The following is a 26912-nucleotide window of genomic DNA, read 5'->3' on the forward strand; positions in this document are numbered from 1 at the left end:
GCGACGAGTGCAAAATTGAAATACGGGGTATGTTAAAAAGAGATAACGGTGGCGTGTTTTGCAAGGTGATAACGGCCGACAGGGTGTACGTGTTTTGTAAGGTGATAACGGCAACGTGTAAGGTGATAACAACCGATAGGTATATGTTGAAAAAAAGCGAAACGATAAAGGTGTGACGTGTTTTGTCAATACTGGTAGGAGATATGTCAATGGTAAAGCGAACAAGTGAGGAAAGACGATAACGGCAACATCGAAGAATCGTCTATACGGGGTGTGACGTGCGTGTTTTGTTGATAAGAGTATGGGTGGGATGTATGTACAGGAATACATATTATACAAGGTCGAAATATCGACGTCAAAAAAAAGGTGAGATAGGGCGATAACGGCAATATCGACGTGACGTACGTGTTTTGTAAGACGATAACGGCAATATTGACGTGACGTACGTGTTTTGTAAGACGATAACGGCAACATCGGAATATCGAGGGTGAAAAAGTCATATACTTACGTGTTTTGTAACGCGATAACGGCAAAATTGAAATACGAGGTTAAACAAAAGCGTGGCGATAACGGCCGACGTAACGTACGTGTTTTGTTAATAATGGCAGGACATATTGTTTCGTTGATAATAATCAAAACTTTAAACAATGACAACAAACCTTAACTCTAATCGCAAAAAGCGATAATCGGAGCTGCTTACATTATTCAACATTAGTCGCGATAAATATAAATTCACTAAAATCATAGCCATCATATACCAAGCGTACCAAAAATTATTTTCTCGTATGTAATACATCAAAGTGCTACGATTGGTCTCGACCAACGAATATTGCTATCAAAACACACAAATACTTCTCTAGCGTTATGGGGATGCTGTATTAAAAGAATAACAAACGAAAAAGTTGCAATGCTGTCTGTCTTTTATACATTCTTGATGAATAAAAACGATAAAATATTGAAAACATTCTTTATTTCATTATAAAAGCATTATATAAAAATAATACACTTGATAGTGCACAAAAACAAGCATTGTTTTTATGATAAATATATTTTGGCTTGGAGTGTTTTAAAGATGGGCCCAATTCACAAATAGGTGTAATTTTCCCGTCCTTTAACGTAAACCATATCCATATTAGATGCTTCATCATATCACCAAATTGATGTAGAGGTGTCGCGATATTCTTTGAGTTACGCCAATCGATGGCTATTTAGCTGGTTATAATGGTTGCTACAGATTGAAAATGCGCATTAATACTGTCTTACAGTCTTCGATAGAGGGTTATAAAAGGATTTTTTTTTCACACACATTTTCTTCGATCGATGATTTTGAATATAGTCCAAATCACATTTATACTTTTTTTTTGTATCGGAAACTCCAGCAGTATTTCAATGCAAGGGGAGACCATAATTTAAACACGACACCATCGCCTTTTATAATGGATATACCAGCAAGGACGTGAATTTTGAAAATGTCATTGTTTATTACTTCATCGACGTTATAATGAGATACACTTGAAATTTTATAACTGTTTGGAAATTTGAATGCAATTCCTCCATTATTAATACATAAAATTCCTTGTTCAATTTGATCTTTTGACCTTTTAAACGAAGAATAAAATTTGTGTGTCCGTCACTTCTGAGCAAATGTTTTATTGAATAATGTTAATAAATTACACACTTCATTTCGCATTCCATCTCCAACAATATCAAGACTTCGATACGCTGTTTCTCTAACAATACAATTTCCTTTCAATAAATTATAAAAAAACACAAACTTATAGCCTAGACGATATATTCGATATACATCGATGTATTAAAAATATCGATGTCCACAATGTAATACATCGAATCGATCCAATGTTTTGAAATGCTTTCGATTTACTCCATGTATCGATGTTTTTTAGTTTTTACTAGGAAAACATCTATCGATTATAACCAATTTATTTCAGTTTGACAACTAAAATTTTACTCAAACTCTTTTTTCCTATTTGTTTATTTACAAAAAGTTTATTATTCAATTGTGGACTGACAATATAATGCCGTAGTAATGATCTTTTTTAAATCACGTACGAACGCCATACCTCAGAACAAATAGCTGAAATTCTGCTGAAAACTTGTGCGGATTGGGGATAGATAGAGAAATAGTTTCAACTGTAGTCACAGATAACGCACTTAATATAGTAAAAGCTGTTTATTTAGTTTTTAGAAGTTGGTCACAAACAATGCTTTACAGCAGTGTATTAATCTGCGAAGCTTGAAAAACAAACTTAAAGAGATAGTAACTTGGTTTGAACAAAGCAATGTAATCGAATTACGTGAAGCAACCCAAAAAGAAACGAAATTTATACAAGAGGTCCCAACGAGATGATATAGTACTTATTATATGATCGAGCGATTTTTGGAGCTTCGCAGCGTTGTCACTAAATACAGTCATTAGAATTATCATCTCCTTCTTCGGTTTTACAAATTCTGCGACCGACTGAAGTTGTAACGAAGGAAGTGTCAGTTGCACTAGCAGTAAATCTATATAAGTTATCCATCGTCTTCTTTAAAAATTTGAATCTCGAAGAGTCTATGAGTCTCTTACCCAAGAAATGCAGTCATTGATCCTGAAAGAGATTGACAAGAGAATGGGTGTTATAGAGTAACACCTCTCGCTATAGCCACAACTTGGACCCTAAGTTTAAGAGAATTCATTTTACGAACTCACTCGTTTGCTCCATGGATATTTCAAAAATCAATGAAATAATGAAAAGCAGAGTACAAGATGAGTCCGTGGAATTTGATTCGCCAGATCTGTATGACAGAGCAAAATAAAAATTTTCTCCGTGAGAATATTCCCACAAATTTGTCGACGAGATATGGAAAGCGGTGGTATCTGACGATATTTCAGATAAACTATCTATCTATTTCCGTAGCCCAGTAAACAGATTAAATGAAAACCATTCAGAAATTTGGAATGATCTCAAGATTCAGATTCCTTAACTTCGCAGAATTGTATATAAATACTTGATCATAGTAGGAACTTCAGTCCCTTCTGAACGTTTGTTTACTAAAGAGACACAAATCTTTAATCAACAACAAAACATAAGAGAATTAGCAAAATTATTGCGGATGTATTTTTGCTCTTGTCTAAATTACAATAAAGATTTTTTTCATACATGGTCTCTACGTTTTTTAATAAAACAATGTTTGAATTACTGATGGTGACAGGCAGACAGTGAAATCTTAGTAATAGGGTTTCATTTATACCCTAAAAGTACTCAAAACAGTTGTTGGGTGATCCGAAACATAAAATGCCATATTTGGAAAAGGTATCTATGAAACTAGTTGTGAACAAATAAAGGAAACTATGATTTTTGGTTTGTTAGACACCGTTTCGACTTCTGTTTGATAATATGAAAGAGGAATTTGTTTTGAGGTGTGCAGAAACAGAGGTAATGTACATAAAATTCATATGAAAGTTCATTATAATAAATAGCATTCATAAAATAACCATCAATATTACGAAAATGGATCGAAAAACCATGAATATGGCATCAATAACAAAGATATAAGCATAACCACAAATAATATTATGAGAAAGCCAGATTTTGAATAAAACGTTAAAATAGTTTGAAGTTACAGCTTCTAGTTCAACATTTTCTAAAGTTAATAATCATTTGAAACTATTCTAATCAATTCAAGAGTGTGGCTGTAATCAAATTTATATTTGTCATTAATGGGTAAATGGTGACATTTTCAATTTTCTTCTCATAGCTATATGAAATATATATTGAAATAGTTGAACTAATAACAAAAAATAAATTACGACAGTTACTCGAATTAAGCACCATATACTGTAATACAAAGTGTAAACAGTTTAGTTCTAGTATTTTAAGACTATTAATTGGTTATTGAAATACTGAGTAATTGTGAGTGTTAGTGTAATGGTAGATTAACAGTGTGTTCAACAGCATGCATAATAATCTTACGAGAGTTTGTTCCTTTTAAAAGCACCTCATACTTCAATATAACCATCTGCTTGCCTTTACAAGAACAAGTTCAACTATTTTATTGATAACATTCATCAGCAAAGTAAATTAGTTAAGGACTTAAGCGAGATTTCATTCCAAACCAAGATCAAATTATTACATTTGGATTTGGCAGAACTCAAATCCCTTTTGCACTTCAACCTCAAAATGAGTCTACACCAATTTATTTTCGTAAATAAATTCTGCAGAAGCTTGTAAATCGTAAGTATAGCTGAGCGTACACAAAAATCGAGTTTTTACGTTCGCAAAAGAATAGTAGTCATCATAATTGTAGGAAATCTTATGCCCTATAATTTTATATTCGTAGATTTGGAAAAAAAGGATTGTTCAACAATGTTAAAATTTGTTTATTAACATTTTATTTTAATCAAAATAGCAAAATGAAGTTAATAGCATATACAGAAATGTAAATGTTTCAAAAAAAGTCGAGATAACGAAAATCAAGGATGGTTCCTTAAGTACTTTACCTGATCTTGAGATGGCGGTAGTTGCTTGAAAAATACCTCTGTATTAGAAAGTACACAATCTATACGGCATATGTTTCAAGTTTCAAAACGCCACGTTGTTTAATATTTATTTGGAAGCCATCAATAGAGAACGTTTTCAGTGAATTTGTAAACATGGAAAAATTTGATCATCGTTATGTGATACCATACTTTTATTTGAAAGGCTTTAGACCAATCAATGTAAAAGCTGAACTAGATTCTACTCTGGGTGAGACTGCTCCTTCGTTATAAGTAGTAAAATATTGGATAGCATAGTTTAAACGAGGCCGTACTTCCTGCGAAGACCAGAATCGCAATGATCGACCAATTGTGGTGACGACAGAAATATTTTAAAAAATCCAAAAAGCGGTACTGGATGATTGTTGACCGAACTTCCGCGAGCTAGCATACATGCATAGTAGGCATTTTAAAAAAGTGCGGTACATTGCATATTAACTGAAATTTGGTCATAAGAAAGGTGTACGCAAGATGGGTGCCGCGTTTTCTCACAATGAAACAAAAACAGCGTTGTGAAGATGTTTCCATCGAGTATTTGGCAATGTTTCATAGAAATGAAGCCAAATTTTTACGCCGTTTCCTAACTATGGATGGTAATTATGGGACTATCCCCGTACTAAGAGACATTGTGAGCTCTTGATTGATTCGTTAGGTTATTGAATCCTTCACTTCCCTCACCATGACGCTATAACGCTATCGCATTATAGTTTTGTTATGCTCTAAGAATAACTTGCCTTTTCATATATATTCAGTGGTTGCAATTATTGCAACCATTGGTGATATCCATCCACAGACTACACCTACATCAACAAATACACTGTCTGACGCGCATTTCGATAATCAAGTTATCTTCTCTAGAGACTGAAGGTGAACTGTTAACATTTACTCTCTGAAGGGAATAACTTGGTTATCAAAACGCGCGAGTTATATATGAAGTTACAGCTGACGGCATATAATTGTGTGATTCTCCGCGTTAGTTACGTTAGGATTTTTAATAATTTTTTGCGCGATACTAATTCTTAATAATTGAATTCGACTTCCAAAGTTCATCCATGACTCGTTCATATATGGTCTCATTCTCGTGAGTTCTTGGACTAAACAGTCAATATTTCTACGATCAGCGAAACATTGAATTTAGGCTTTTTTTAATCTAGACCAATCTGTCTCAGCACGATTACCTACTAATATTTCCTCTTTATCTATAAGTTTTTCTTGAACTGATTGAAATATTTATTTAGATAATTGTGGATCATTAAATTGTCGATAATCATTAATGAGGTCTTCACACCTAATACAAAATTTAATTATTGTGTTACTGTTACCGTCATACGTTATCAGTATATTTAAAGTCGGATTTACTAATTATAAGGAATTAGTGAGTTGTTTATTAATATTCCGTTGAATGTTAATATTATTTTCGTTATCTAATTGTATATTTGAGATTCCGTTAATTATTTCATTAATATCGCTGATGAAAATAATTTAAAATCAATGTTTATAATAAGCAATTTGTTCGCAATGAACAGAATTTAACTATCTTTATCAAAATCCTTATACAAAGGGGTATGGAAAGGTAAAAGGAAAAGGCCCTTACATCGCTCTGCTCTCCTGTTGCCATTAGTTCGAGGATTATGAGTTCGTAATACACACTTAATTATAAACTCCAATACAAGGTCCTGAATTTCACTTACGGCACCTGTGAAATTGTTCACTTCCGAAATCCTTGCGGATCCTACTGACTGCGCCAATTATATATTGAAAGCTCGAAATTACAAAATTACAATTACAAATATATTTTTATCAAGCAACGTTAGAACAAAAAACAAAAAGAAATACAGTTTTTATTATCTTTTGTGTGTCCGCGGAGTCATCACATTTATTATATGCCGTCAGCTGTTACGTCATATGTAACTCACGTTAGACTTAATTATGAGTGGTGATTTAGTGGTTGTATAAACAGTATATTCAGTTGTTCAATGAAAATGAAAAAATTTGTTATCTCGTCTTCTAATGATCTTATCAAAAATATTTTGTTTCAAATTGTGTGGTCGTAGAAGGTGCATCTTTTTATTATTCGTAACAGAAGCTAATATCAATTTTAAAATGGAAAATCTTGAAAAAACAAACGTTAAAAATATTTTCAATTTTGAAAATTTTCATCGTATTATGTTTTAAGCTACAACTCTGTCGATGGTAGAAAACTGTATCTTCAAATTGTTAATGATCATGAAATGAAGAAGAACAACAATAGAAAAATACGCAGTCGCAATTTTTAATTTTCAAATCTGGAAAATACATTTTTTTGAACATTTTCAATATATTTTTTAATGTTATCAGTTTCATTTTGTTATTTGGTTCAGCTAGCTAAATAAGCAAATTTTATTGAAATTAATGGTCACCATTTTTTTGAATTCATTCTCATAAATTTAGAGAGAATAATATTTCCTACAATTTTGATATCAAATTTTTTCTTCAACTAAAAATTAAAGATCGTAAAAAGCTCAATTTTCGAGTACGTTGCGACAAACTGTATCGCAAGCTGCAGCAGCATTTATTACTGAAGAAAATGATTGTGGGTCGATATGTTCCCGATTACTGACATAATATTATCCATGAAGAAAAGTTGATGAAGATTTCCTTGGAATAATCATTCACTTCATACATGTATTCATATAGGTAGTAAAACTGCTGTGTTAGTTGCTGCTTGGGTATAAGTTAATTTAATATTTCTACGTACACAATGTTCATATTTTTATTCCATATTTATGACCATAATTTCTTTTCTCGATGATCATTACAAAATTGTCATTATTTATATTTATAATCAGTATAAATATATATAGTATTACACTGAAACCCAAATAAAAACTGCTTATACTGCAAGAAATATCTATCATATTTAATGCATACAGTCGTTTATTAAAATTAATTGCTGCATAATAATAATAACCTATATCGTTAGCTGGTACTATATACAGGGGATTCTCTATTTAAATAGAATGCAACATTAAACTTCTACCGATACCTGAGGTTTTAAATTATAAATGGACATCAGATTCATCCAGATAATAGTAGTAAGGTAAAAAATTATGAGAAAATCGAGTTCTTCCAAATTCTAAAGGAGAATTCACCGGTTTTTTTATTTTTAGCTTGTTCCTAAGAAATATTAATACGTTATCAAGCGAATGTATAATAGTATAGTATTCAGGAGTGTATAATGCAGGTTATTATTCACTTCGGCATAAATCACCGAGTAGAATACTATACTTCATCCATGACTACTAAATATTTTTGTTGAAGTTTTTTTGTTACATTATTAGAAACACCATTATTTTATTCTTACAAATATATTATTATATACAATATGTTATTGTTTATTTAAACGAAAATTATTATAATCGTCTAATATTTCCATATTGATCAACACAAAAATCAATGTATTAGTTTAACAAATAGTAGGTATCTAATGTTACAAGAGGATGGTAGTTATCCATAGTTTGAAATTCATATGCCATATCATATGATTTCCTTGACTGTAATAAATTTAATGAAGCAGCTTCTCTAATGTCTAAAAAAGGATTTTCATTTTCTATATCCATTTTTAGTTGGTTTTTCAGTATAATGTAGTATTAGATATTAAAACACTGAGGAATCTAAATACACAATAATGTTGACAGGTTTGAGTTAAATTTATATTGTTTCAAAAGCTACTTACAATCTATAAATTGTTTCAAAAACCCTGCTGCGTTAAGAAACAGATATAGGACAAACACATGTCGCCGACAGCTCAGTGTTGAACAAAATTTACTTTTCTATTTTTTTCATGTGTACAGACCTAAATTGAAGATATTTAGTAGTTTTTTACATGATAAAATTATGAAAACCGATTGTTTGTAGCAAAACAATATAATATTATTGGGATTGATCAAGCAGACGTATAATGGATATATTTTACAACAGTAGTGGGTAAGAAATGTTAATATAAAAATGTAATAAGCCATGTTTTTTTTCTCTAATTAGTTCAAATCGACGTTGGTTAGGTTATATTAGTGGAGTATTTTGGCATTCAGAGACGGAAATGAAATGTCCAATTTAGGTTCAAAGCTCAAAGTTGATAGCTCTTATGCGTAAATGCACAAATTATATAGTTCAAGCAAAGAAGGTATAGTAAATATGGATTCACTAAAAATCATAACAAGTTCAAGTCTTGGAAAATTAATTATCTATTTGTTGTCCTCGATCTGCTGATATATATATATATATATATATATATATATATATATATATATATATATATATATATATATATATGTATATATATGTATATATATATATATGTATATATATTATATATATATATATATATATACAAACATATATATATATATATATATATATATATATATATATATATATATATATATATATATGTTACGCCAATGGTCTCATCTATCTTGTGAGTATCGTTTGTAATTCTCAGTCACTCAGAGTTTAGCGGTGCCTTCTCGATACTAAAATAAACCAGTCCTTAGAAAAAGAACAAATACTTACCGCTACCAATAGTACCATTTATTTTTAGTACCTAACTCGAAAAATTGCGCGAAATGAAACTGGCAGTTGTCAGGTGAGTACCTCGTTGGCCGCAACCAACGCCGGGGTCGTAAGATTACTCGTTCGACGTTTTGACTTTACGAGTTGGATATTTTTGTATACAAAAGTTTTTGTGTAGTGCTATTTTGTTATAAAGATTGTAGTTCTCCATTTAAGGGTATGTTAATTTGTTGAATATTTTATAATTCAAATTCCAAATTCATTGTATATTTAAAAAATTATTAAATCTAGCAATGAACGTGTAAATTAATTACAGATATAGTTCACCACAAACAACTTTTCGAAAATGCGTGTCATGTGGAAGCACTTTTTAAAAAATTTCATATATCCATCTCACCAATTAATTATTCAGTAGGCCAGAAGAAAAATAGAAAATCAAACATTTGTTTATAATCAATCATATTTTTTGTTGAAATGATTTAATAAATATTTTAATGAAACATTATTATGTATACAACACTCAGTTTTGAGTTAAATTAATTTAACTTCGCTTTTACAAGGGTATTTTTATATTTATACCCACCATGAAGAGTTCATTTTCTTAAATTCCTATAAACTACTGATCAACAAACTGTTTACTATCACTGCATACACACAATTTTTGACGTGCGTTTCGATAACTATCTTATCAGCTTCAGTGACCAATGGTGAATTTAAACTTACTTACTTACCTAGTTATTCTACTCTTACCAAGGAGGGGTTTCTAAGAGGTGATATATCTTATAAAATATAGAGCTTATTGTAAAAAAGAAGCTCTTTGTTTTTATTTAAACTATCCTTACATCTATTTCAATACTTTCAATCGCTTCGAATAACATACATTTTGAACTATTTCACATTTACAGTGATAGTATGCTCGGTAATACGCGATGAAACGTTTTAATATATCTGCTACATATATCAAATTTAAACTTATTTCAATTCCTTAATACTAAATATCTAAAAATATTGACTATGTTATTCTGAATTTTATATTATATTTCAAAATTTAATTCTAGGAATATTGGATGTCCGCCCTGGTTCTAAACATTTCAGTTATAATCTATAGGCAACCACTCATAACTGAAATTTATCCATTCCATTTTACTAATAAATATATTTTTAAATAAACTATTAACTCTTTTGATAACAATTTAAAAATATCATAACTAGGTCTAGAAATCGCTGAAACGATAAGTTTCAACGTAACGGTAAGTGTATTGGACAGGCCCCAGATGTCTGTTATGTTTGGTTTATAGAGCTTTTACGATTCAAGGTATTGATATGCAAGTATTGACGAGGATGATAGAAATCATTATCATACAATAAGTTCAGATAATGTAAAATTGTTCAAAATGTATCCAAATACAGTATTTGATACATTTGAATATACCTCTTAAAATATATATAATAGAATTTATTCTTTATAATCCACATTAAAGTTCACTAGAGAAAATTCATTATATTTTTTTTTCTCATTTGGACTTGAATGTCGTGTTGTGTCTTGCTACAAATCTTTACACTTGCGCCCATATAAGTTCTATAGGATTTAGTTCGCAATGATATAGAGGGGTGCGCAGCACAGTTACACTATGTTTTTCTGCTATATCTTCCATGGCCTATTTCATAAAACAATATTTGTGTAAATTTGCTATAGCTAATAGTTTTTTTTTTATCAAATTATCTTCAAATTCAATACTTTTGGTGGTTAACCAGTCAATAATTTCTTGTTTTCTCTAAGATGAGATTGGAGTCTTCTCTATGCGTCGAGAATGATAATTTGCGTTATCTATAACTGCTACTGAATCAGCCGGAAGATGTTTTATCATTTTCTTCTGCTCTGTTCTGTACTGCTCTATACTTCTTAAGTAATTTCGTCGCCACCAAACAATTTCATCGCTTATGCTTTTTCCAGGCAAAATCCATGTTTCTCAAAGTGGTCCATAAAAGTTTTTTAGTTATCAACGGAATACTGTCATACTTGCCAAGCTCCATTAAAATCTTATCTAGGGTGGGTATCTCTTTTTTAAAATAAAAAGAGTGAACTTTTCTTCGAATTATACTTTTGGTGTCTTCATCAAGGACTTTCATTGGTCTGACTGGACTTTTAATGAAATAATTTAAAAACGGTGGACTTTCCAACTCCAGTCATTCGGGAACATCGGTCGACAGTTTCTTCGTTGGTGTAAATGTCGACATTTTATTACTAATCTTATAATACTGTGAACACTATTTATGGCTTAACAGCAAATACTGATGCGTTAAACTAAACAAATATACTTATAAAGGTCTAAAAATTTGGGGTAAGGCACCATTGCCCTTACGGCGCATGGTTAAGCCGAATCTGAAATAGGGTTGGAATTAGGCAGAGGCACTAATAAGTTAAACGGTACCTGTTAAACGCAAAATATAACTGTATAATCTACTACCTTAGTAATCCCTACACAATATTGACACTTCAGGCCAGAAGAAAACATACTTTTCCTAATTCTTTCACGCAATTACTTGAAATTTTAATATTACAAACAGTACTATTTCAAGACCTACATCTATGGCTGACACCGAAATTGAGCCGAACTGGACGGAATTCCCCATTTTATACCTTTCTGAAATATACTATAATGGACCTACTTTTGGTGCTATCAAATATTTTAATTTAAATATTAACATTTGTCTCTCCAATCCATGTGGATCATGATGAGCCCCTAAGTAGTTGTTATTCATATAGTTATTCAGTCTCGGGTATTTTATTGTTTTTTCATCAAGAAATTTTGAGTTAAATACAATATTCACAATATTCGCAACATAACACATTTGCTGAACTAAGCTTTAAGGTAACGCTTTACTTAAATCAGCCACTGGTGGAGAAAAGTTTCTTATACCTTTAGTATTATAATTTGAAATTTTGTTACCTAAGAAAATAATTGCTATTGAATAATTCGAATAAAACTAATTTGTTTGTAATTTGAGTAATATAACAAGAGTCGGATGTGTAAAAGATTTTACAAGTTGCTATTTGTGTTATGCTGTTATCCGTAAATGCATGTCTTTCTGTAGCTAAGAGTGGAATTTATTTTACTGTAGTTTCTCAAAGTTTTAGTATCAGCCCAATATATAGATGTAAATTTAATAAATATTTTCTGTGTGATTCCGTTTCATCACGCTAGATTGGTTTCTTACGTTGTGATGCCGTTCCAAAATTATAATTTCATCAAAATTGCTCTGTAAATTCATAACCTCCAAATTTCATATTATGAAAATGCAATTAGTTTATAATAACTTTTGTGTTGAGAGATGAGCTGTAGAGTACTTGAGGTTTAAACGGTGTATTTTATTCTTAAGTAACACATGTTATGCTACAAATCCATTTTTTTCTTAGAATAGTTCATTTTTTGCCTGATTCTGTTTTATTTTATTTTATTCACTCCACTCACACATGAACAATAAAACAAACTGTTAATATGCAGTCGAATTCAGAGGAATATATGAGAGTGCCAAATTAGCAAATTGTAGCTTTCGAACATATCTCAGAATTTCCAAATCATTAGTACTAAAAATAATTCTGAAATTATATTTAAAAATCATCTGGCCGAAAATCGAGTTTCCAAGACCTCTCGGACTATAACTGATGTTTAATGTTTGCGCTTAGGTTGAATGGACGTCGTCACCTTTCAAATTTTAACGTATAACACTAAATAAAACAGTGGAATAGAGGCGCCATTATAAGATAAAACGGCAATTTATTTTTATCAAATTACGGTCTTAAAGTGAGTCATACCATACTTGAGACAATTATTTAACTGATGTCTTCCACTACTATTATCAAAGGAGTAATTTTGTAATAAAGAGTCCCATCCAAATAAACGGTAATTTATTAATTCATTCATAATTTTTGAAACTATTTTTAGTGGGTACTTGGAAATATATACTGATATTTGCATAATGGGAAATATTAAAAATAATTGAACTTAGAGAAGTTATCGAATAATATGTTGAGAAGGATAAGAAACATAAAGTTTTGAAAATAAATTGCAATAATTCCAAGGCTAGAGCAGAAATTTATGGAAATATAAAAAGATTTGGAGAAAAGAATAAGTAGTTTATATAAAGCACAGTAACATTCACTTAATTACTGCTACTTCCACATTGAACACTTTCCCCGTTTGAGTAGGATTAATTACCTGAGATTCTTCTATTGATCACATCACACGATTAATCGCCAGGTATAATGGGAAATGCAAAATAGAACCCGAACTCAGCCAGTGATCAAACTGTGTTCTTAAAACCACCATTCTTAATTAGGGCAATAGTCAACCACGTTAGAACAGATAAACTTTCAGTAGAAACACAGGGGGACTATTTGAGGACATACCAATTATATTAATATTCAGGAATGACAAATGCCATATATTATGAGAAAAACTTTTGAAGCTCTTCTGTTTTATTAAATGAATTGATTAAGGTTTGTTATTCAATTCAAGAGGAGTATCATTAGAGAGATGAGATTTTTTTAATACATGAACAGTGGTAGCGAAACTGAAAAGGTATAGTTGGTACGTGATAAATGTTAAACACTTTAGACATGATATGGAAATTATTTTCTCACCAAGTTTTGTTATTTATATCAATATATTGCAAAAACCAAAAATATAGAACCTGATCCATATATTTCCAGAGCGTCTAGTGGTATACGACGTATATTTCTTGCTAACGTAGATTTTATTAATTGTTCCAGAACATATTAAAATAGTCTGTCTTTCCGGTACTACTAAGAAACAGTTCTATTGATAAAGTATCATGGTTCCAAAGAATAATGAGGATCTTGAGACCGACGTACCTTGATCCAAAGTGCGAAAATCAAATATATACCTAGGCTGATAGAGATCACCACATTTATTACCTAGTCTGAAAAAAGGGTTTGTTTAATTCTTGATAAGTAATTATCAAACGGTTTTTATCGATTCGTCATCATCACGTGACACTAAAATTGTTCTTTTCAATCAATTTCAGATGGTTATCATGAACAAAACTTCTTGAAAATACTACTAGTTTGTGTACTATTTTGCTCAATTAATCGCATTCTGGAGTTCCAACACACTTTTCACTAATACGATATCATCAATCACATTGACTCAATCTGGCGCGCGTATCGATAAACAAGATATGTCTTCAGAAGCAGAAGGTCAACGTAAAATTGTTAGAAAGAATTGTTGTGATATATACGAGTATGTATCACTTGGTAATAGTAATGTATTCACGAAGTTGTTTTCATCAGCATCATTTAATACATGCAGTTAACCCTCCAGTGTCTATAATGAGTTCTTTAAATATTTATCCTTGATGTGATAACGGGACTCTAATTCATACTGTAGTGTATGGATCATAATCAACTACATATTTTTTCTAGAATCTGTATATTATAAGACTTGGAAAGTTACATGAATTAAAATATCTTTCACAGTGAATGTATATAATTTGAAGGTATAGGTAGCGCAATTTTCCCCTCTAGGTATCTGTAGCAATAAAAGAGGTTCCAAGCTCTTTCAAGGACATCCACTTCTTGTAATTATGTATACTAACAAGTAGGTACGGGGAGTTAGGTGTACTTTTAAACTGAAAGAACTTTACTTTTTAAAATGCACTTTTTCGATTAATATCATTTCTAGGAAAGAAACACGAAGATACGACATAATCCATCTAAAAGCATAAGTTTTAGCCATGAGATGTTTCACCCGTAGTGGAGTAATTTAAAACATATAAGAGTTATTTAAAGGGAAAGAAATATCTCACCTCATACATCTTTTTTTAGCTGCTATAAGAAGATATTGAGGTCATTTTTTTCTTTTGTTATAAATATTGTAGATCAGTACAAATTTTGGAAGACTTTTGTTACAGTGTTTTTGTGATTGAATAGTGAATGCAAATCTTTAAAGTTGAGGTAACGATTATAATATAATTGGATATTAAATGAAATACAAGTAAAAGTCAGTGAAAAACGGAATTTTACAATTTGTGTATAATATTATTTACCATGTTACTGCTTAAATTGTATTGTATTTGAAGTTTATTAGAATAATTTTGTCAGCTCTTTGTTTTGAGAATTCACAATAGTTTTTATTCGACAAATATCTGAATTCAATGTTTTATTATATATTTGATATTATGAATAATATTTTACTGAACAAACATAAGAAATCTCTGAATATGAATGAATAATTTCAACCATATCAACATGAAAAATATTAGAGTATTCATATGAACTTTTTGATTATAAGTTCTTAAAACTTATTTTAAAACTAAATTTTTCCTCATCAATGAGTTAAAGGATCAAAATTAGTTGCCATATTTTAATTATTCAATTCAATCATTTCATACACTGATCGTGCTCAAAAATGACTCACTGGAAGTAGGAGGTTCTTCAATGAAATTCTAGTAGGGATATTTAGATTTCTAGGGTACAACTTTACAAATATTATCATAGTATTCAATATCAATAGTGGTTTGTGGTGTTTTATTATCAAGCATTATCACAAATATTGAAAAATATGTACAATGTATCTTTGCGTGATCATAGACTATTTATCAATACAAGGTCGATAGAAATACTATAGATATCAACCACAACTAACATTCACTAGTTTTTGATTTGAGTACTTGACTCCACTGATCCGGCAAATACTGGTCTGCTAACCTTTGCTGCATGGTAACTTCCAATGGCTGATAACGTCGACTGTAAAGAAGTTGATAAAATCATAACATACAAAGATTGGCAACAACTTCAGCTAACAAACTTCCTACACCATTAAATTAAAGTACCAAATGCAGAGTACAACTATTTATGGCACGGCACACATTTTAAAAAAAGCTGTAGTTGGGTACAAATAGCAACAAACAGTATGAAATACGTGTAAGCAATCTAAGAAACATAGTATGTATACAATTGGAACACTATACACAATGAAATACCTTCAAGGGGAGTGCCAAAGAGGGATGGTAACAATAATATGTTGTTGACGTTCAAGAAGGAAAAAAAGTATATTCTGCCGTTCCTCTAGCAACAAATATTGCAAAAATATGTACAAAAGAGTGAACAAATCTATACCACTCAACGAAATAAAGGAGATGTGGCATATAGACTCCGTCACCATCGTAAGAATTGTAGTAGGAATCTTACGTGAAACATCTAAAACAGTAAAAGACAGTAATGATAATTGATATTGTAAGATATTTATACAATCTGACTAAAAATCATTGTTATTGCACATTATGAAGGGTTTCTGGCTTGAAATATAATCATCTTGTCGCTAATCGCGCGATGTACCCTATGGTAATATCATTAAGTTTAGTAGGTAGGAGTGTAATAATAATAATGTTGATATGAAGAAAATCATCTGTTGGTTTTTCTTTAAACAGCAGATGATTTTCTCGTTACAAAAGAATGCCAATGTTGTGAATGTTTCGAGTAATCTCGAGTAATAAAAACCTGAATAGACTAGATTGTACTCACAAAACCAACTCCTAACAGAAGGACCAGAAACACCAGATATCACAACTGAAGAAGAAAACAGAATAGGTACAAAGGAAGTGGAGGAAGCTCAGAGAAAACTAAAAAACCGAAAGGCTACAGGCAGTGATGGAAAGCAAATGAGCTTTTAAAAAATTGTGGGAAAGCAATGACTGAGCAGTTGACACTGTTCATTAACAAAATATTAAAATATAAAAAAGTACCTGAAGAATGGAAAAACAAGTATACTAATTCCACTGTTTAAAAAAGGTGATAGAAAATAACCGGAAAACTGTCAATCTTTTAAACACTACTCTAAAAATGACAACCAAAATTTTAATCCAACTAATAAATCAAAGAATATCTTTTGAGGACGAACAACAAGGTGATCATGTACAGACGCAGTATTTGTAACAAGACAAATGACAGAAAAATCTTTAGAGGTGTTCACCTTTTATACAATAGACAAATACCGTTAGACATCATCAAAACAATCGAAGACTTATATAAGGACAACAAAATACAGGCTGGAATAGATGGACAACTTACAGAAGAAATAAACATAGGCACGGGTATAAGAAATGGAGATTCCTTAAGCTCCTTACTTTTTAATCTCATAATGGATGAAATAATAAAGGCAGTGAAAAAGAGGAAAGGTTATAAGATGGGAAATAGAGAAATAAAAAATCTCTACTATGCAGATGATGCTATCCTTATAGCAGAAAGTGAAGACGACCTACAAAGATTGGTCCACAAGTTTAACATAGTAGCAAAGAAACTAAACCTGGTCATTAACAAAGAATCGATTAGATGTAAGATAAAAATGGACGGTACTAACATTGAGAAATTATGGAAACTAACTACTTAGGCATCACACTATTAAGCTATGGAGATTTTAGAATCAGAAGTAAAAGAACAAATACAGAAATCAAATAGAGCAGCAGGATGCCTCAATAATACAATATGAAGAAACAAACATATTAGAACAAAAACTACGACTAGAAGTTGTTATAAGACATTATGACATACACAGCAGAATCGCAACCGCACACGTCCAAAACACAAAGAATGTTGGAAACAACTGAGATGAGAATACTGAGGAGATCAAGTAGCGACTATATTAGAACAAGATGTAATGTGGAGAAGATTAACGAGTGACTATTGAATAGAAAAAAAAGAATGAATTAACCATATAAGTAGAATGACAGATGATAGGGTAGTAAAGATCGCAAGAGGCAAATCGCCGGCCGGGTGGAGAAGTGTCGGTCGACCCCGGAAAAGATGAAGCCCTAATATAACTTAAAAGCACAACAAAAAAAAAGAAACAGGCAGAATTTCCTATAGAAAAGATAGAAGAAGAAGAATTTTGACTCATACCATTTGAAGGTTGTTTCTACTGATGAGAATGGTTTCTTTGATATTTAAAATTTTTATAATGATGTTTTAAGGGTGATTACAGATAATTTTTATTATTCATGTGTTGGGTTTCTATATTTGAAAATAGTTCACTTCTAATACTTTAATACGTTATAACAATAACAATTATTAACATTTCAAAATAAATTAAACCGTACACTTATTAGTTGGGACACTGAGAATTTGTTGTTTTTGATATGTTATAATTGGTATCTACTATTCTCTCTTTATCTTTTGGAGTGCATGATTTTGTTTCCATATTGTTACGAACGCGTCTTCGCCATGGAGCCGGTCCTTCCTAAATTTAGTGGAATTCTAAAATTCAGCGGTTTATTTGTTTCTGGATCGTAGAAATCTACCCAAGTCTCATCCATAGTAACAATTCGGTTTAAGAAGTTTACATCGTTTTCAAATCGAGCACAGATCGAACTCAATGCTTCTACCCTTGCACACTTTTGGTCAACATTCAAACATTTGGGGATCCATTTTGCAGCAATTTCTCCCATGTCAAAATTGAGGTGAACTATATGATGAACGCGTTCGTATGAAATATTCAGTGCTTCAGATATCCGTTTTAACCCAATTCGACGGTCTGATAAAATCATGTCATGAACTGCATCGATATTTTCGGGGACTGACTCAGAAACTAGCCTTCCCGATCGGTCATCATCTTCAATGGAAAATTTACCTCTTTTGAAGCTTGAAGTCCAATTTTTCACGGTCGCATACGAAGGTCATTGATCACCAAGGGTATTAAGCATATCTTCGTAAATCTGCTTACCTTTTAACCATTTTAAATACAGGTACTTGATGATGGCCCGATTTTCCAATTTTTTGATTTTCGCAATTTTGGTGGACATCTCTTTTCTTTTAATATATCGCGTAACTCTGGTTTACTTTTTTGACGTTAAACTTTACACTGACACTTCTACTAAGTTATTGTTTGTTGCTATGGTAACGCAATATTTTGTTTATGCATGGAACTGGTCTAGGCATATCAATATATACTCGTATATATATATATATATATATATATATATGTGCTTTTCAGATAAAAGTATCCACCTTTAATAACATTTGTAATACTGGTATTTAGAAAAAATCCAAAAACACGTCAATTTATGTTGGAAGGGGCAAGCATTATGGCTTATTTAAACTTACTGGAAAAGCCACCCCCTCACCCCTAGCAGCATCCCTTTTATTTTTTTAAATTACTTTTCATATTTTTTATGTAAAATTTGGATACTCCTCTTTGAGCTGATTTCAAAAATGTATAATACTTGTAGGTTAAAGTGGTTAGTTTATGAGATAAACAATTTTTCTTTTAAGAGCACAAATTTTACTTATTATTTACTTTCACCTTATTTGCCTGTACTAAAATGGGTTGTACAACAGTTCAAACTCTTTAATCTTTTTAACTGTGCTATTTATTATGAAGTTACAATAAGTGTTCAAAATGAGTACCATTCACTTCCATACAATTATAATTTTGAAATGCCTCTCTGACATTGCTTAATACGGCTGGATTTAATTGTCGACATTCATTTTCTATCCTCTCTCGTAAATCATCCAGAGATTCTGGTTGGGTAGCATAAACTTTTGTTTTTAAATACCCACATAAAAAGAAGTCTAGGGGTGTTAAATCCGGTGACCTAGGTGGCCACTCCATCATCTGCCCCCTTCTACCTATCCAACGAGCGGGGAATGTTTCGTTTAAAAATTGTCGGACAGGCATAGCATAGTGTGGGGGAGTTCTGTCTTGTTGAAATACCAGTAAATCTTCGGAAAGGTTATCATCATTTTCTATTATTGTTGTAATACGTGGGTCAACCCCTTCCCTGAGTAACTCAAGATATGATTCACCATTTAAATTTCCGTTGATGAAGAAAGGTCCGACAATGTGGTCACCTAGGATACCACACCAAACGTTTAACTTTTGGGGATGTTGTGTATGGAATTCACGCATAATATGTGGATCACTTTCAGCCCAATATCTACAATTATGCCTACTTACTAAGCCATTTAATGACCATGAGCATTCATCAGAAAAGCAAATATTGTTTAACAATTGTGGATTGTTATTGATAATTTGCGTCCTTGATTCGCAAAACTCTAGACGACGATCAAAATAATCTTCATTCAACTCGTGCACCAACTTAACTTTGTATGGGTGGTACTTGAATTTATGTAGAACTCGGAAAACTGTGAAGATGAAACACCGATCGCTCTACTTATTGATGACAACGATTGGGGTTGTTGAGCCTCTGAGCTGACTTGCCCTAAAATTGCCACTTGGATTGCTTCGTTATTTACGAGTCCCTCTCGCTTATGCACTTTATTGCAAACAGACCCTGTTGTGGTAAATTTCTCCATCAGTTGAATTACATACTTATGAGTTGCATGTCTTCCGTCATGTAATTCGTTAAATATTCTAGCAGCAGCTCTTGCACAATTATTATTTTGGTAGTATAAACCTACAATTTCAATTCTTTCTTGCAAAGAGTAAACCATTTCAGAGAAACAAAATAAATAATGTATCAAATTACACTATCAATAGTGACTACGAGTTCTAGTTGACAATGTCAAACTTTAATAAAAAGTAGAGTTTTTTGTTGTTTGGATTTTTTAAGTAGAATAAATAGCACAGTTAAAAAGATTAAAGAGTTTGAACTGTTGTACAACCCATTTTAGTACAGGCAAATAAGGTGAAAGTAAATAATAAGTAAAATTTGTGCTCTTAAAAGAAAAATTGTTTATCTCATAAACTAACCACTTTAACCTACAAGTATTATACATTTTTGAAATCAGCTCAAAGAGGAGTATCCAAATTTTACATAAAAAATATGAAAAGTAATTTAAAAAAATAAAGGGGATGCTGCTAGGGGTGAGGGGGTGGCTTTTCCAGTAAGTTTAAATAAGCCATAATGCTTGCCCCTTCCAACATAAATTGACGTGTTTTTGGATTTTTTCTAAATACCAGTATTACAAAGGTTATTAAAGGTGGATACTTTTATCTGAAAAGCACTGTATGTATATATATATATATATATATATATATATATATATATATATATATATATATATATATATATATTCCGTGATTCATTCTGATCTCTGATCTAGTGATTTTGGGACATAATGAATCTTTATGGTTTCCAATTGGACTTTAGAAATAGAAACATTAAAGTGAGTTCTAAAGAAGTATTCCATCATCCCCATCATCCATTTGGTGTTGGCAGGAAGTACAGGAAGATTCTGTTCTACCTGCACGAAGTGAATCCATTACAGTAGGTAATGGATTCATGGGGGTCATGCATCAGTTACGTTGGTGAAGGAGATGCTAGTACGATAAATGTAAACTATTACCCCATAGCCATTAAAAAGGAAACCAGAGCTAGATCATACGTATCAGTAACGTGTATAATCCACCAAACGACGACAACCGACAATTCCCATAGCCAATTCGAACATATGATATCAGTAGCTGGTCAATCCTTAAACCGAGCTAAGAAAAAGAGAATGAGGAAATTTCTTTTGCAGTATCGAGACCTAGTTGTATCAAAAGGAGAAAAGATTGGTAGATCATCAGCCGTCAAACACAAAATCGATACTGGTGATGAGAAGTCAATCAGTTCGCAGATTTCCAAAAGCAAAGAGATAGGAAGGTTAAAGAATAATTTTAGAGATGGAAGAGGGGAAAGACCCATCTATTGGTCCATATGTGTCTCGAGTAATGCTCGTGGAGAAAAAAGAGTAAGCATTTAAAAAAAGACGGATTCAAGGGACTTTAAGCTGACTAGCTCATCCAAATCCAAAGAAGTGAAAGCTATTCCAGAACCGAGTCAACTACCTAGGCCATATAGTGAGCAATGAAAAAGTGGCAGTGGATTCTGAGAAAATTGTCTCCATACAGCGATGGCCACGATCAACCGATAAACATCAAGTGAAAAGTTTCCTTACACTTTGCACGTATTGTCGGAGTTATTGCCAAAGAGACATTTAACCACGGTGCCGATATTAGGATATCCATTACCAAAAGAAGACTTTATCTTTGACACGGATGCAGCGACGTCGAGATTGGAGGAGTATTCTCACAGATCCAAGGAGGGCAAGAAATCTGAACGGAACTATTGCGTCACGAGAAGAGAACTTTTGGCGGTAGTAAATATTTATAGCAGTATCTTTATGGAATAAAGTTCCTTATCCGGACTGACCATGTAGTACTCAAGTAGTTGATGCAGTTCAAGAATTCCTAGCGGCAGATTGTAAGATGGATTGAACGCCTTCAAGAAAACTTCGATATACAACATCGAGCTGGTGTTAGCCATGTCTGTCTAGACGACCGTGCTCAGCAGATTGCTTCCACTATAACAAAGTCAAATCCAAGGAAGCTATAGTTTCAAAAACTACAGTGATTAACGAAGAGTGGTCATCCACAAGGATCAAAGAAGATCAAGAGAATGATCCTTACCAAAAATTATTCGGAAATGGAAAGCAGAAAATCGAGGACCTACTTGGCAATAATTGTCAAGATTTTTACCGGCACTAAAAGCTTATTGGGCTCCGTAGAAATCCCTTGTCCTGGAAGAGGACCTTTTAAAAAGAATCCTTGAGAATGATGGTTCCGAGAAGAGAAGACAGCTAGTCATTCCAAGCACAAGAGTTGCTGAAGTACTGAAGAAGTTACACGACAGTCTATATCTAGTAAAGAAAACCCTTCAGCGAGTCTGTGAAAGGTTTTATTGGATGAACAGCTCCGACGATGTGAAGGACTGGTGTAAGCAATGTACGACTTGTGATACGAGTAATTTGACCACATCGCAAGGGAAAGGCACCCACGAAACATGTTGGTAATGGTAACTCCTTTCGGCAGGATTGCGTGGGTGGAGTGGGTGGAAATTTATGCTATTCCGTATCAAAAGAACACAACTGTCGCAGAAGTATTAATGAATGAATTTATCAGCCGATGAGGCGAGCACTAGCCATCTAAAGCGATCAAGGTAGAAACTTCGAGAGCTATGTGTTCCAGGAAATCTCAGATCAGCTGGGAATGAAGAAGACCAGGACGGCCGCATAACACCCACAAGCAGGTAGAATTTTCGAGAGAATGAACAACAGGACCATTGGCAGATATCTATTCAAAGTAGTTTCCATCCACCAGAGAGATCGTGATCAGTATTTGTCCCTATTTGCAATTGCTTATGGATTGGCTATTAATGAGTCCACCAGCGAAACACATGTGAAAATTCTGTTTGGATGTGAAATGAGGCTTCCTTGTGACCTTGAATTTTGGTATCGACTTAGAGAATACCTATGTGGAGAAAATTATGTGATCCAATTGATAAGAAGAATGGACGACATAAACGAATTGGTTCGCTCGAATCTTCAAGCTTTCAGTGACAGAATGAGAAAATGATACGACACGGAAGCCACAGGCAGCGGTTTTAAAAGGGGGCTGCACAACCCGCCGAAATTAAAAAATCATGGGAAGATCCATACTTAATTAAGAAAAGGATCAATGATGTCATTTATTGCATAAGCAATATCTCCAATAGTAAATTCAAAGTAGTCCACCAAAATCAACTGGCGCCGTTTGAAGGAGACAACGACCTACAGGAAGGAGTGAACCAGCTAGATATGGAGTCACTACAAAATAACACCAGAACACTCTGCCCTAAAATTATTCGCTGGCCTGCAATATCCCTGTCCGTATCAACAAAGCACAAAGATTAGCAATCGTCTTTCGGAAAACGTGTGATCAATTAGAGAAAATTTCAATTTCAAGATCAATCTACCTACTGCAACGTATGGGAATCACTTTAAAGCTTCCGTGATCATATAACTTTTTATTAGGGGCGGCGGTTTATTCATATTATTTCTTCTGAATAATTTCTGTAGCGCAGTTTAGTTCAGTTGAGAAAATTAATTATAAACAATAAATAATTGCAACTAAAACTAAATATATGCAATAATGAAAAATCATTAGTTCCTTAAACAAATGTTTGGTAAATCATGGATAAGCAACTTTATTTGCTTTTTTCTTAGATACTCCATGGTTTTGTGTGCAGTGGTTCGAGCGCACAGATTATATGGGAGAGTGCATTTGCGCACATTTGTAGGTATAAAAACGTTATCTTCAATCCCTGTATTTAGCTTGGAATGTTCATTACCGTAAATAAAAGGAGAAAAATTATAAAAGAGATAACAACAGAGTAACTTTCTCATCGATGTGATTATAGTCATAGTCAAACAATTTAGATGGGGATTTTATACCTAACCTAACCAAAAATGCACTCATTCTTAGAAAAAATTATTTTCTCTATCAATTTTTTGTTTAATATTTTATATAATATTGAACATTTGCTTATTTTGGAAAATCTTAGATATTGCTGATGGTTTTTTATTTTGTCTTAATGATAATAATTATTCCAAAGTTCGTATGCTTGCCCATCTCTAGGACTTACTTTGGCAGATCAAATTTTCTTGGGCAGTCGTCGAACGATCTTTCGGATTCTCGCTGGACTTCGTCTGTATACAATTGTGTAATGGATTATTCGATCTCTTGTATATGTCCATCGTTGCATTTGGTACTGCTGACAGTTAGTATTATTTGTGATATTACAGTAAAAGCTCTTTATTCGCGGGGTATATGTTCCAAAAATATGCCGCGAGACAGAAACCGTGAATACGGAATGGTAATTTGTATAGGATTCTGGGGTAAATGTTCCTAGGTGACAAAATAAATGAATAAATACATAAAAGTTTTTGAACATTTTGATTAATTACCTTTAGGCTTAAGCAATGGTTTGAAGAATTTTGTAATTTTCTCTTGCTTCACAGTTTTTAAAAGCTCCTTCAATTCAGACTGATACGGAGCAGTCACATTAGCAATTTGCCTCTTAAAAATAAGGCTTCGTTCCATAGACGGATCAATGTTCCTAAAGAAATCGTAAAGCTCATTTGCCATTCCTGAACCTTCACTAAGATTTTTCAAATTAAATGTCACCTTTCCAGTGCTTGTTGAAACCTCTTCTTCAATAGGCTGTGAATTTAACATTTCCTCCAAGTCGGTTTCAGTCAAATTTTCATCTTGCGATTCAAGCAATTCCTGAATGTCACTTGATTCTATCTGCTCGAACCCATCTCGTCCTCGATCACAATTTTTATAACGAATGTGAAAGACGAAAAAATAAAACACGCAAAGCGAGTTTTACCATAGAACGGAACAGCAACATTTAAAATATGTATATGTACTTCATCATTGAATAATAAGGTTGCTTTCATTCTGTTTATATACATTCTAAAAAACACCGATTGCAGCGAAGGCGGCTTATGTCAAAGTCGTCGGCAATATCATTTAACAACATAGTTTTAGCAAAGTTTTTATAAGATCTATTTTACTTTTTTATTAGTCCATTTGACGGTATTTACAAAGGATATTGGGTTGGATACCTATTGGTATCCTTTTATAATTATGTCTGTACTTATTAGATCCGCGAATATAGGAATTGGGTTACATTTTTTTACTCCGCCAATAGTGAAAACGCGAATGAAGGAAGCACGAATAAGGAACTTTTACTGTATATGATTTTTTTACATTCAGGACGTTGATGCAAATAAATTCGTTTTTTAGATAGGTTATCCATATTTAGAGAATTCATCAAAAATTGTAAAAAGCTTTTAACCATTTACTTTGAACGTATTGAGATAAATGATGTCGAACAGCTACGTAGGTCAAAAATCTCGAAGATTTCTATCGTATTTACTAGTCAAACAAGTATCTTATAGATTGATGATATCTTCAGGATAGGTCAATACCTTAGTTTTCGAATTTGATGTGTTCATCGATGTCATTGATTTCAATTCTACAAAGAGTATTACTATACTAATTTCGAGTTTGAGTTCTTTAATATTTAATTCTATCTCATTTAGAGCTCTGGACGTACCTATATGTAATGAGACATAGAGAAAGTATAGCTCACTTGCAAAGTTGCTGTATTTGTAGGGAGATACTCTAGATAGGCTGGTAACAGTGATTATAGCATGCATTTATTCAGGCTAATGTGAGGAAGATCAACTTACTGTAAGCTCATGTGTAACTACTGCAGCAGACACAAACTGGGCTCTTAAGTGCATTACATTTTTATATATTAATATTATGATGATAAATTACTATTTCATCTAGACAGCCACTCATTAGCTTCTGCGAGATTTTTTGATATACACTGTACTTGTGGAGTATTTGCTTCACTTCAAGATTGTATTGTAAACTTATCAAGTTCCTGATGATCGCAGTGTGCTTAAACCCTGTATATTTCGCTTATAATATATGTAGAATTGACATTATTTGATTTTGGTAAAGATATTAATTTTAACTAGGGTTGGTGAGAAATAGAGGAAAAATAAAATAATTATTTATCGAAAAATATTGTATTTGACTGTTTCCATCTCAAAAACTAGTTTATTGATGGTTTGAATATATAAAATATTTTTTCATTTGATTTAGAAAAAAAAAATATGTTTGATAAAAGTTATGCATATTTTACAATTCAGCAAACAGATTGGGATTTACTCGTATATCGAGTTTCATTTTTTACAATTTTATAAGATCATCATAATATCTGGAATTACATTGAACGTGATGTTAGCTCAACAGATCTTTTGAATGAATGATATTTTTTATATATTATAATTGAAAACTGCAAATACACCTCATATCAAAAAGTTTTGATTTAATTTTTTTAGTGCTGAATTGTTATATCTATATTATGAATAATTTGATTACTATGTATGTATGTATGGATGGGTTTGGGGTCTCCTATACATTGCAACTCAAAGGATCTATTGTGTCCCCCTTTCTTGCTG

At 32.2% G+C, this 26912-nt stretch overlaps 1 protein-coding gene across 2 annotated transcripts in view; it reads left to right on the forward strand.

Moving 5' to 3' along the window:
* The first annotated feature begins 9105 nt into the window (after window positions 1-9105).
* Window positions 9106-26912, forward strand: part of LOC130444263 (protein I'm not dead yet) — a 74534-nt gene continuing 56727 nt past the window's right edge. Inside the window, exon 1 of one of the 2 annotated variants that reach the window (XM_056779330.1) lies at window positions 9106-9305. The gene's annotated coding sequence lies outside the window, so the exon portion shown is untranslated. The remainder of the gene's footprint in view (window positions 9306-26912) is intronic. The other variant, XM_056779331.1, reaches the window with a different exon arrangement.

Source organism: Diorhabda sublineata, chromosome 5, assembly GCF_026230105.1.
Source record: "Diorhabda sublineata isolate icDioSubl1.1 chromosome 5, icDioSubl1.1, whole genome shotgun sequence".
In the NCBI taxonomy this organism is placed as follows: domain Eukaryota; kingdom Metazoa; phylum Arthropoda; class Insecta; order Coleoptera; family Chrysomelidae; genus Diorhabda; species Diorhabda sublineata.